At 27.0% G+C, this 14852-nt stretch overlaps 1 pseudogene; it reads right to left on the reverse strand.

Moving 5' to 3' along the window:
- The window catches only part of LOC149054817 (uncharacterized), a 38334-nt pseudogene that overhangs the window by 11814 nt on the left and 11668 nt on the right, over nucleotides 1–14852 (reverse strand).

Below are 14852 nucleotides of genomic sequence, written 5' to 3' on the forward strand. Positions count from 1 at the left end.
AAAATAATAGATACGTATAATATTATCCTACACGTATATAACCAATCGTATTATATTAAAATTAAAATTAACATGCATTTTTAACTTTAATAAGTATTAAATATTTATTATTAACAATATTATTAATAAACAAGTATTAAGATGCTTTTTTAATCACACCTATGAATACATTCGTAGACAGTCCTAAGTCTGTTAAGGGGGAAGGAAAATGTATGCTAGTGCTTTAATAATTTACTTATTAATAAACTAATATTAATATTTAATATGCAATAAGGTATTAAACTATTAAAGACTATAAGATAACTGTGCGCAAATCATGTGTATGGTTACGGCTCAACTGCTCCCAAACGATTGGTAGTTTTGTACCTAAACAAGTTGTCTTTTTGGTATTTGTGTGCTAACCAGTACCGCCAGATTAAAGTTCCCCGCACACATTGTAGTTAAATACGTTAACTCATCCATACATTTTCATTTATGTTTGCATATGTTTCTCACAGTTAAAATTATTATAAGAATAAAAATCACGAGGTAAACATATTTTACAAAATAAAAATAATTACGTACGATTCCCGGATACACCTGAAAAAAAATTATAATTGTAATTATTATTTATGAATTATTTTTAAATTTCACGATTTCGAAAAATCTTTCCAAAATTTTTTCCGAGACAGAAAAATATAATTGAAAACAATTTGAAAAAATGTCAAAAGAATATTAAAAATACAATGCCTATAACACATGAATTTCCGGCCATGCCATTAAATAAATTATGTGCTCTGGGATAAACTGTGTTAAGCCTTTTACTTGTGTTGAAAAAATTATAACGTTTTTTTTTGACAGGGAGGTATCGTAATAATCTCAAAAGAATGTTACCGGGAACATGAACATTTTCACAATATTCCTCTACTTCTCACAAAAAGCACATATAAAAACAAAAAATAAATCAAGTTTCCTGAATTTATAAAATCTTACCAATACTTTTTACCGAAATAGAATAGTCTTGATAAAAATCATTTAGAAAAGAAAAAACCAAAAAATATATAAGTTGGCATAAAACATGACACTGAACTTGCTAATCAATGCATTATGTCATCTGGGATTAACTGTTTTTTTACGCTGTATACTTGAGATAGAAAATGTTAAGGTTCAATCACGATTTCAACCAATGCATTAATGTGCGTATATATGAAAATAACCAAACGGTATTCAATCAACGCTATTATAAACCGATCGCAGCACAATATTTACCAGATCGCTGACTTAATCAGTTATTCATTGGCTTATTCAGCTCAGTCGAGTCATTCGTAGGGTGCGTGTGCGTGTTCATTGTATTAATTGACAAATATTGTTTACACTAACGTGTTGAAATATGACGGTGTGCCCTAAGTATCAAATATCAATCTCGCGTAACGAAGGCAGTGTTCAACATGTTACATGTTATATTGTAACATATTTGAAATGTTAAAAAATGGACAAAGATAGTCTTGAATTTCTTAAAACTGTTGGAAAAAAATGCAATTGCGAAAAGTGTACCAATAGAATTAAAATTGGACGACATGATGATATACCCCAATGGCCCAATTAAAGATACTCACAAGACAAAAGAAATATAGACAAAAATTATTATCGTTAGATTCGATCAGGTGCTAAAAAACCAGGTGACTACAAATAACTCACTAGTGTTATTGAACTAGAAAAATCATTGCTTGAAAAAGATAAAGACGTAGTTCTTAGCAAAATGAAAAATATTGTTTTGTCGAAATAATTGGTGTCCAAAAGGAAAAAGAATAAAATGTTGAAAATGTAGTTCATGACATTGCCAATGCCTTTGATATTGATCTTAATATGTTTGATATTGAAAATTATTATCATAAGCCTTCGAATTATAATCCAGATAAACCTTTAATAATTATCAAATTGGCATCAATGAGAAAACGTGACGAATTTATTAAGGAGCGAGGTAAAATTGAATACAAAAGTCATCGAATCTATAATATAAACGAAAGTCTTAAATTCTACTATTCTGGGAATCGAGAATGAAAGGTAAGGAATTGGGCTATCGTTTCATATGGGTAAGTTATGGCAAGAAATTTTACAAAAAAGATACTAGTAAAATGTTTCGAAAATCTTAATTTTTTATTATATACTTTAATGACATCATAATATTCTTTATCTTAAATTTAAATACTTTCTTATTTAAAATATCTTCAACCGGGATTTTTCTAAACTTATATAAATTAACTTACATAGGCACCTAATTTTGTCTAATATTTATATAAATGGGTCTTTTTTAATTATACGTACCTAATACGTAAAAGTCGGTTTACTTCTTATCAGCAATTATTTAATATTTCTCTCGTGTCAAATGATAAATTGCTATTACAAAGCTTATAGAAATAAATTAAGAAGACTCATTTGGAATGCTAAAGAACAATTTTATAACAATAAAATAGAAACATGTAAAGGTAATGGACAGGAAATCTGGAAAGTGATTAATGAATTATCGGGGAGAAAAATTAATTCTACCGGGCTTCCAATCAATCAAATAATAAAGGACATAATATATCTGTTATGAACCATTTAATTTATAAGTAGTGAATAAGCATTTATTATTATTATTATTATTATTTTTATTATTATTATTATTATTATTATTATTATATATTATGTATCCGAGTACCCGTGGGAACGAGCGTGGCGACAGCATATTATGGCATTCCGCTGCGTGGACAGTTTTGGTAGCCACAGCGCGAGCGGCCCGGTCGTTCGCGCTCGTCCCCAAGGGGAGTCAGTCGTATTCCAACAGAATATCTGACCGAACTTCTCGAACTCCTGTTAATGAAATTATTTTACATTGCTTAATAAAAGATATAGTCGGTTATTTCGTCAAGCGTATTTTATTTAATTTGTCATGTAGACGTAGGTACACAACATATTATCCAACATCCACGCCCTAAAGACTATTTTAACATGGTAAATTCATACATCGCAATAACCGGAAATAATTTTCATGATAGTACGAATAATATACATTCTAATCTCGGAATAAATACTAATAATAAATCAAGCAAAAGCTCCAACTTCAAGTTAAATACCATTGGCAGTTACGAAGTAAAAAATGTATTAAATAATATAAACAACAAATCTGCAACTGGACTTGATGGTTATACAGCACTATTTCTTAAACAAATAGGAGACAATGTGATATTACCTATTGTACACATAATAAACTGTAGCATAACTTAAAGTAGCTAGAATCGTACCGATTCATAAGAAAGGAGATATAACTGATTTCAATAATTATAGACTAATGTCAATAGTAAGAATTTTTGCTAAGATCCATTAAAAAATAATTAAAAATCAATTATTAAAATACTTTGAGGGAAATAAAATAATATTAACTGGACAATACAGGCTTAGAAAAAATTTAGGAACAGAAGACGCTTTAATTGACATTAATAACTATTTACATAGCAAAAGGGATGATGACTATGGTTTACCAGTTATCTAAATAACAGACAGCAACTAACCACTATCGAATCTCATTACAGCAATCATTGTTATGTTAAAGATTATGGAGTCACTCGAGGTACATTATTAGGCCCTATATTTTGTTTGTAATATATATTAACTCTATATCGGGATCTTTATTAAAAGGTAAATTATTCATGTTCACGGATAAGCTAGCACTAGTTAATTTCGAACATAATTGGGAATAATTGAAACAAACTGTCGAAATTGATTTATTATTTATCTATGACTGGAAGGAAAAAAATATGTTATCTCTTAACATAAACAAATAGGTTTGCATGTAAATAGTTACTATACGTTCACAGCTTCTTGTTGGATATAAGTTATATTATATCATATAACTTTATAATTATAATACATAAATGTAGAACTGCAGGTATGATAAATTGTAGTTGCAAATCCATTAAAATTGTATTATCATTCAAATATTTAGGAGTGACAATAGGTTTAAATCTAAAATGATCAATGAAAAATAAAATTAGGAACTTAACTGTATTATTTTACAAAATTCGATTTCTTAAAAATCAATTAGGCATAAGACAAAATATGTACATGGCACTATTGGCACTGTGTAATTCGATTCTATTTTACGGCAAAACATGTTGGGGAAGCTCTAACAGAACAGATATCAATACATTGCATATTATTACACAAAACATTATTATAAAAGTAGCATACTCGCCCTACCACTAAAATACCCATCAGAGGAATTATTCAACTATATACTAAATTAAATATATATTAGGTATATGTTTATAAATTATACATTAGGCAAATTTTAGTCAAATCTATACAAAACCATACACTCAAAGCTACAGAAATAATAGATTGAACAGGAAAAAATACATTAAACACTCATATACTTTATTGACTAATTTTAGAAACTTTCCCAATTACATGGTCATAACTATTTCAACAATTTAAATAATGAAGTAAAGAGTCTAATAAAAAGTTTATGTGAAAGTCAATCCAATAATACCAATTATATAATTAATAAAAATCAAATAACAAAGGCCATAAATAAAATAGTTATCTTGATGAGAATGTGTGTATCAATAAAATCATAAGAAGTCCTTAAGTATATACATAAATATTAAATATTGGGCTATATGTAATGTTGATTGTTGATGTTAATTTTTTTTTTTTATATTTTATATATTTTTTTTATTTGTGCAAGTAATTTACTTTAAACGAATTGTAATATTGTTGAACTCCGTATACTAGATACGAACTTATAGCTCAGTTTGTATTCGTATCAGCTATTATTATTAATGTATTTCATTGTAATTGTTTTGGGTGAATGAATAAATAAATCTGTCGATAACTTAAGGTTAGGCTAACACCACTTACTTAAAATATTTTGGTATTTAATATAAATACTAAAAAATTCTAACCAAATTCTAAAACCATATTCATATTTTACCAACAGTCGTTATAATATTATGTTTGATATTGAAAATGTAGACACTACATTATTACTTTTATAGTATATTTTAAAATTAATTTTAATTTTTAATACACACAAATTATACATACGTGCTACATAAGTCGTATATTTCTGTCTAAGATCTGTAAAAATAAACTACATTGTGACAAATTCTAATTTTTTTTTGGTTTTTCTTAAAATCTATACATTTTACATCATATACGTTAGTAACTATTTACGTTTTTTACAACTCTTTATTCATCAGATGAAACATTTTTATTGAATTTCCATATTTTTTCAAAACCTTCAAAACTTATCATACTCATGTCACTGGTACGTGTAGTTTCGGGTATTACGGAATTGGTTCCCGATCAGGGCCGGATTTAAGGGAGGGCTGAGTGGGCTGCAGCCCAGGGGCCCCCACAATGCATTCCGCCCAGGGGCCACAACATACCTAAATCCGCCGCTGTAGCCCGATTAAAATTATTTATCATCATACAAATGTTCAAATACAATCCATATGTAGATACCGATTTTCATATTTCATTTTATTGGTTTTACAATGTCTGGGTAAAAATAAATATTATACTATATCTAATATAGATTGGTGAAAATGGATAGTTTATTGGTGAAAATATTAAATAATTGAACGAAAGCCAAATTTCAACTTAATTTGTAAAAAATGTGTGTTGTAAATTTATACTACATTAAAAAATAAAATATATTCTCTATTGCAAACATACAATCTATTATATGATACTATTTATTGTTGATATCATTATTTTATTATTATTAGCATTAATAAATACGTAGGTAGGTATATAGCATATAATGTATATAAACTAACTATTCCAATACTTTTAACCATATTTATTGATTTAAATTATTAACGTGCATTAAGCCCAATTACAGCATATTCCTGAGTATAGTCACTGCACTAAGTCAGTATAAGACAGGAAGTAAATTGTTTATTGAATATATCATGGTAATTTGTAAAGTTAATTTGATATGCCTAGTTAAATTGTCATTATTAATGTTTATTAGAATCAATGGTGCATTTACCCAGAAATCAATTTCGATATTTGGGAATCAACTCGAATTCGTTCGTATTTTTAGTATTTATGTGTAAATAAAATTGAATTCAAAAATATACAAAATAGGTGTTTCGGTATTTCGTCAACAAACTAAACATTTTTTTGTTTTTTATCGTTGACAGTTAACTCTTTTTAATGGAATTGTGTTGTATTTAACTTTCTGTAACTATCTACCATCTCAAAATTTAACACATCATTAGAATCCATTTAAATGAAATTATTTAATGCACAGAATCTGATTATGTTTTTACTGCTACATTATTCAAGACACAGAGTGATAGAAGAAAAATAGAAAGCAATGAAAGCAGGTACCGGTCTTACAATGAGTTGTTTTTCCATCACCTTTTAGAATCACTATAAATGGTTCAACCTTTGAAATGATATCCCAGCCAATTTTTGAGAAGGAGGTAATGGACTGGCGGGTCGGTAAGAAGAAGGAAAGTTGGGTGGCTTATCAGGATTACGAATCAAGATAATAATAGAGTGTTTTCACATATTGTGAGGAATATAAGAAAGACGAAGGATTGGGTTATAAATGAAAGTTAGTAGTAAGATGGCTTTCTTGGGTAGATGTTTAGTAATTTGATTGGCTTTCCAAAGCGAGTTGTCTGAGTTTGTTAATGAGTTTATATAATTTTGGTAATTTTCTGTGTTGTACTTGCGAAGAAGAGTTTTTAAGGAACAGGTAATGTCGTTATAGTAACTTTTGTCACTGGGGAGATGTGTACGTTTCCAATGATTTCTAGCACAACGTTTTAAGGTTAGTAGATTGGATAGGTATTTGGGGAGTCTTTTGTTGGTACTTGGTAGAAGGGGTAGACGAGGGTGTCAAATAATAGGTTAGGTTTAGGTAGTGAGATCAATTAATTATTTAATGTTAAAATAGCAGGTGTATTATCAGACGAGAGGTCATATTGATCACAGTGGTATGTTGAAAAGGCTGTATGACATAAGCACCAAAGGTACAAAAATGATCTTTCATTTGCGCCAAAATCTGTAGAACATAAGCGCCAATCTAATATTGTATACCTGCTATACCCAACATATGACATAAGCACCAAAGGTACAAAAATGACCTATCATTTGCGCCAAAATTAATATTTTATATAAGTATTAAGTAGGTAGTTATTTAAAAATTTCTATATCTTATAAAAATTATATTATATTAATATTATTATGTTGATAGTAAATTATAATATAGGTATAGGTACATGCACATCAATATTTAATAGATTTAATAAATTGGTTGATTTTTTATAAAAATAAAATGTCGATAATAAATTATAATATACATGCACATCAATATTTTATACATTTAATAAATTGGTTGATTTTTTATAAAAATAAAATGACGAAATTACGAAATAGGTACTAACAATATGTTATAACACAAACTGCTCACCCAATGTCTATTTGACAATCTATCGTAATCAGATAATACATATTTTGTCGATTAAGGATTAAGCGTTTGGAGTTTTTTTAATTTAATTCTGTTATTTAATTTCTGACGCTTTTGTACGATACGACTTTTTTTTTCTTATCTTATTTTGGCACTTATGTCTGAGGGGCTATAATTTAGCCGAAAATATTCCATCCGAACTATATTTCGTCCAACCGTATTTTAGCCGACAGTATTTAAGCCAACAAATATTTAATCCGACACATATTTTAGCCGAACCGTATTCTAGCCGACACATATTTTAGCCGAACCGTATATTAGAAGAGACATATTTCGTCCGAACTGTATTGTAGCCGATACATATTCCATCCGAACCGTTTTTGAACCGACAAATTTTTATATCCGAACCATATTTTAGCAGACAAAGTATTCTATCCGACAGTAATTTAGCCGACATTATTTTATAACTTAATGATAAAAGTTAGTTTTGGTATCAAACGGTTGGTAACACCTTACCAACCGTTTGATATGACTACAAAAAACTGATAAGAATGAAAAAAATAAATAATACATTAAATATTAATATACAAAATTGTCCAAATTACCATTCAAAAAAAAAGTTTTGACACAAAAAGGATAAAACATATAGATTTTATCTATTTCATAATCTGTGGTTCGGGCTATTACCCGGACGCTGGGTTACACTGACCGTTTATTAATTAAATGGTTCAATAAAGTGTTATGGACTAATCATAGTTGATGGGCTATCAAATCATGTTTAAATGATCATTACCTTACTAGCTATTAATTCGTTTAATGTTTAGTGATTGTTCATGAAACCTAGCACTAAGGTCTAACTGATCTAGAAAGAACTAATCTGTATTCTGTACCGCGGCTAATCATGACAAAATTACAAACAGTTATAATTTAAATATATAGATTTATTTTATCATGGCCTATCTAATACCTAAGTACTGCCTTATGGCTACATTAATATATTATATTTTACTTTATTTGTATATATTGAATTATCTATTACAAAAATCATCATTTTTATAAAATACTTAGGATTGACTAATTAACAAAGTGTACACTAGTACCAACACGAGTTATAATATTATTTTTGTTGTTTACCTACCATCACAACTCATAGTTTAATAATTAACTCATTAGTCATTATTAAATATTTATTAATACTGCCCATGTGTTTGCTGTACAAGTCTGTTAACTGGTGCCTGGGGCTGCCCCTACAATTTTAGACAGGCGCAGGTCAACCGAGTTTTAACTGTTTTAAGTCAGATATGGGTTACAACTTTTATTTAAAAAAAAAAAAATTCTTTTACCTATGCATTATTATAATTACTATTTACTTATTAAGATACGTTCGTCAAAATAAAACCTATCTTTATTTTGTTAATAACATGTATTGTCGAAGTGATTTCCTGACTTCAGATAACCTAATAAATACTTTAAAGACTTAAGACAGAGGACGGCACAGTTCGCATCTGTTATTGTAAATTATTGTTGTTGTAATTTGTAGCTAGGTGGTGTAATTCTGGGCTCTATAGATCAATAATATATCTAGAGTTAAATTTAAACTTTAAAGGTACTGAAAATACTGTAGAGTATTAATTTAAAATAGATATTAGTACAGACTTTTTTTTTAGATTACATAAATATTTGATTGAGAGGGGGATTTAAAAAAATACGGCCTTTGGTGTATAGGGATTTTTTTGGTTCATTATGGTAGCGCCATTCATTACTCATGCCTATGAGTATATTCCGAGTTCTTAGGTGTAATTATTGGTTTATAATTTTAATAAAAGTACCTAAATAGGTAATAAGGTAATTAATATATTATTATACATTTATAAAATAATGCATAGAGTCTAGTTTGAAGAATAGTTGAAATGATAATTTTTTTTAATTTTTTAATTTTTAGTTAGTTAATTTTCTAATTAACTTAATAACCAATAATTCATATGTTATAAATTAAAATATTAATAACTCATATCTATTTAAAAATTATAAACTATAAATTAATAAATATCTTTCATATCTTTGTATTATAAAATGAAATGTGTTTATGGGGGTGTGGATACGTGGAGTACAACAAGGTATAGGTAGGTATCAGAATTGAATCTACTCAATAATATAGTTAAGTATACAAAATTGCGTATATACCATAGACATAGAGTAAGGATAAACATAACCATTATTTTTGTTTTTAGATATTTTAAATGCAATAAGTATAAGACACAGTCACATTTTTATCTATGAGCGGTAAAATGATAATTAGATGTAACTATTGTGTTTGTGATAGTAAAATCACGTAATAGAATAAAATCCAAACAACTATAATGGATAATATCCACAATGCATTAAATCAATGGGTCGCAGCGAAAATACAATTTTGAAAAATAGTAATAGGAAAAAAAGTCCAAGGAAAGAAGAACAAGGAAAAAAAGAACACGGAAAAAAGAAAATTTTTTTTAAAATTGGGATGTATAAAAAGAATAAATATATTAATTGATTATGAAGCTTAAAAATGATTATTTATACACATTTACACTAAAAATATATCAAATTATTATTATTAATCATTTATCAATTAATGATAATATCATTATAATTTTACAGGAGTCAGAATAAATGAATATTCGAGTAAATAGTATAGAAATATATTATACATAAATATATCAATATAATATTTAAAAATATACATTTTTTATTGGCATTTTTAAATACCATATTATTAAATTTATTATGCACCTAGGTAAATTTATATTTTTTGAAATGTATACCAAAATATAGCGCAAATGTCTATGCATTATATAAAAAAATATTTTTTTTTTTATATTGATTAGAACTAAAATTATTTTCAGAGTGTCAAATCTTCGTGGGACACCTGTATTTAAAATTTTTAAAAATTGTTCTTTTTTTCCGTGTTTTTTTCCCTTGTTCTTTTTTTCCGTGTTCTTTTTTACTTGTTCTTTTTTTCCGAGATATATAACAACTAATGGATATACCTACAATAGATCATTTATAGATATCCAATTAATATATACTTAATGAATATCCGTAAAATGTTCACTGAAATTAATATATTTATTAGATTATTATGTTATTATTATTAGAATATAAATTGGAAAATTGTGTATACCTATCTAAATAAATCTTTATTTGACAATGAACAAAATTATAGTAAAAAATATGCAGTTTAGAAAATATAAATACAGGTCACAGGTACCTACATATATAATCAGATTCATTTCATAAACTTAACAATTAAACTATAATAATAGTAATATACCAATATGCAATAGAATATGAATTTAAACTCGGCTTTTCGGTTTCATTATGAAAGTATAAACTGTGGGAGTGCGTTTTTAAGTGAGATTAATCATACCTAGTACCTATAGTACATTAGAGAATAATAGGCGGCGGAATAGGTTATCGATAGGGAATTTCATGTAGATTTCATTTAAATGGTTAGTTTAATGAATATTCAAGTAGTTATCCATTATTCGTTCGAAAAATTGTAAAAATTAAAATAATTATTTTAATTATTAATTATAATTAAATATAATTGTATAAATTATCAATATTATCATAAATGCTTATCACAGTGTCGAACTGACCCCACCCGGCAGCTGAATTACTGTCGGCTTAAATACGGTTCGTACAAAATATGTGTCGGCTCAAATACGGTTCGTACAAAAATACTTGTCGGCTAAAATATTGTCGGCTGAAATAGTTGTCGGCTTAAATAATGTCGGTTACATTAATATCGGCTAAAATAATGTCGCCAAAATTACTGTCGGCTTAAATACGGTTCGTACAAAATATGTGTCGGCTCAAATACGGTTCGTGCAAAATACTTGTCGGCTAAAATACGGTTCGTACAAAATATGTGTCGGCTCAAATACGGTTCATACAAAATACTTGTCGGCTAAAATACGGTTCGTACAAAATATGTGTCGGCTCAAATACAGTTCGTACAAAATACTTGTCGCCTAAAATACGGTCGGATGAAATATTTATCGGCTAAAATACGGTTCTGCTAATATACTTGTCCAATCCATTATTTTTCGGCTTAAATATTTTTCGGCTAAAATACGGATCGGCTGAAATATTTTCGGCTATTTTACGCGCTCCCTTATGTCTTACACCGGTTGAAAACCGGGAATACGGAAAGTTGTGTGTGGAGTGAGGTAGGCTTCGATTATTAAGATTATATCTATATTTTGTTCGTTAAGAAGAGCTTTTAATTAATTTGTCTGTTGCAATATGCCGTTAGAATTCCAAAGAAAGATGCATTTCGAATCATGAATAACTTAATGACTATTTATCACCTTTGGATAATAGTTTATTGATAACGGTAGTTAGTAGGTAGATCAGAGAGCAAATCAGATTTTTAGTTCCACAATAAAATATGACAATCCAAAAGATATGCTTGAAATGGAGGAAGAGGTCTGTTTAGAGTGGGTGTTTGCATTTTCGGTGGTAGCTTGGGCATACGTCTTATGGGGATATGAAGTTGGGTTTAAAGTAGAGTTTACAATAATTTGGTTTACAAAGGTTGATAAAGAGGTAGGGGGTTTTTTTATTGTATTAGTGGATTGGAATTCCTCGTGGGCTAGAATAACTCTTTACAGTGGTAAATTCAATTTAATCAATAAAAATACATTTTTGATAAAATTAAAACCTCATATATTATAGATAATACGTACCACTAAATTTACCAACTAAAAACAAAACAAAAAAAATGCATTATTTATGTGATATTGTTAATGGATATACCGTGAACCTACCATGTAATCATAGATACAGAACGATAGAAATATACGTTTTAAAATATTCAGTTAGATAGAATAGTGTGAAATCGATCGAGATATAAACATATAAAAAATTTGCAAATTTTGGTTTATTTTATAGTTTTTGAACAAATATAAAACATAGTAGAGAAAAGAAAATAGGTAATAATTAATAGTTTATACTTAGTATTGTGGTAAAAAAAATTAACTAAACTGATTTATAGATATAACGATACTCGATGAGTAAGTAACAATTTAAGGACGGTAATCATTACAAATGCTATGAGAGATACAAACCCAATGAATTTAATTTTTAAAATTAAACACATCATTGAAAAAAAAATATATATATATACAAAATGAACATACCCCAATGTTCTAGAAATAAATTAACAAACAAAATATTTAGTAAATTATATTATATAGTTAATGATTGACATAATCTAAAAAATACACTATATTATGTATACACTTATTCTACAAAATATTTCATTACGTAGTACATTACAATGATCTATCGATGAGAGTCGATCGCTTGCGAGATTTAACATTTTCAAGATGGCAGAAGATTTAATATGAGCTTATTCACAAATTATTACAGCAATTTAAAAAAATATATGGTTGAAATATCTAGTGCATGATATTATATTTCTTCTAAAACACTAAATAGATTAGAAGACTATAATAAATTATGAGTTAAATGTATGGAAAATACATTGCAATGAACTAAAGTGTATTACATTTTTATCAAACATGAATATCTGTTAGACTAAACATTTATTTTCATTTATAATACCATGATATAATTCTTATATATTTTAAGTTTTTTTTATGCTAATAGATTCTAAGTGGATCGACGAATGTAATGATTTTATAATGATGTGTGTTTCTTATTTTTTTGTTTTGGTATCATTATTTTTATTTTTTTGTGTCTGTGTACACGATAAGTTGTCAAAATAATGCTTCGATTTTCAGCTTCAGTAGCTTTTTCGATTGGAAAGTGAATCTAGTTAGCGCATTGGGGGAGGTAAAATTTTGAAATTCACAGTAGTTTTCAAAACCACCGCGTAGGGTAAAAAAAATCAAGGAACACACTTGAAATTTTCAATGAATTTTTAAACTGGCATTTTCTGTATTTTATATAATTTAGACATTTGAATTTGTCAATCTTTTTAGATTTTCGTTTTTATAAATGACAATAAAATTATAATCATTGGGTAAAATAGCTTTAAAATGTAATACAACGCTCCTAAAATATTTTCACAATGATAGTTAAATAATATTATATTATTAATAAGCGTTGACATTTTGATAAAATACGTAAAAAACACAAAAATTTGTAATACATTTTGAGTTAGAAACTCATAAAAATTTTTCTTTTTAAATCTAAGGCTTGAAAATTTAACACAATATTCTTCATAAGTTTGTCTACTTTTATCAAATAAAAAATATCTACCGGAAAGTCAAACTAAATATTTATGAGCATTTGAATTAAAAAATTGGATATTCACTAAATTTCCCTTGTACCGATATTCTTATTTTGTTGTTATTCAAAACGGTTTATTTTAGAAATTTTAAATCTATACCATGTGTTTATTTTATCATTTCCTTTGATAACATTTTCAACAATTTTCAACAATTTTTAAGTTATTTTTAGACATTTGAAATTTTCCGTTTTTATTTTATAAATGTGAATAAAATTTTATTAATTTGATCAAAAACTTGAAAATTGAATACAAGGTACTGCATAAGTTGATATAACAGTAGTTGGAAAATATTAATAATACACAAGCACATTTTATTTTTATAACCATTTAAAGTTGAAATTTATAGACATTTGAAATTTCAGTTTTTTTAGTTTTTATTAAAATATAAAACTTTATTCATTGGGTTTCAAATCCTAAAAATTGAATATAAGGTTCCCTATAAGTTTATATAATAGCAGTTGGAAACTATTAAAAATTCATAGACACGTTTTTTATAACTGTTTAAGTTCAATTTTTGAAAAAATGTATTTAATTGAAAATTTACAAATAATTGAGTTGTTAAAAATCTATAAATCATTTAACTTTAATAGCTAACGATTGAAAATGTTCAACGAATTTCCACGTAGTTAATTCTATAACAGAAAAATCTCTAAAAAAACACAATTTTTTTATAGTTGTTATAATAGTTAAAGTTTGGATGAAATCACATATTAAATAACCAAAAATAAGAATTTTAGCTATATTGTTGTAATTTAAAATTATTATTTGAGGGTACTTGAAATTTATAAAGATACTTAATATTCTAATTTTAATAGTTAATGTAATTAAGGACTTAAATTAATACTTTATAGTATTCACAACATATATACAATAATGAATATTAAATTGAATAATCGATATATGTCAAAACAGCTTTTGGCAGTATTAATTATTGAATATTTAAATATTAATCACTAAAATGCTTTTTTGGATAACTAAATAAATACAAATTTTAATATTATATAGCGTCATTCATAAATCATAATAGAAGATACGAAAATACCCAATATTAGGAACGGCAAGAAATGGCTACAAAAATAGTTTATTGATTTATTCTTA

This window comes from Diuraphis noxia, unplaced genomic scaffold (genome assembly GCF_037042655.1).
Source record: "Diuraphis noxia isolate RWA-SAM2 unplaced genomic scaffold, SU_Dnox_SAM2 contig0005, whole genome shotgun sequence".
Lineage (NCBI taxonomy): Eukaryota > Metazoa > Arthropoda > Insecta > Hemiptera > Aphididae > Diuraphis > Diuraphis noxia.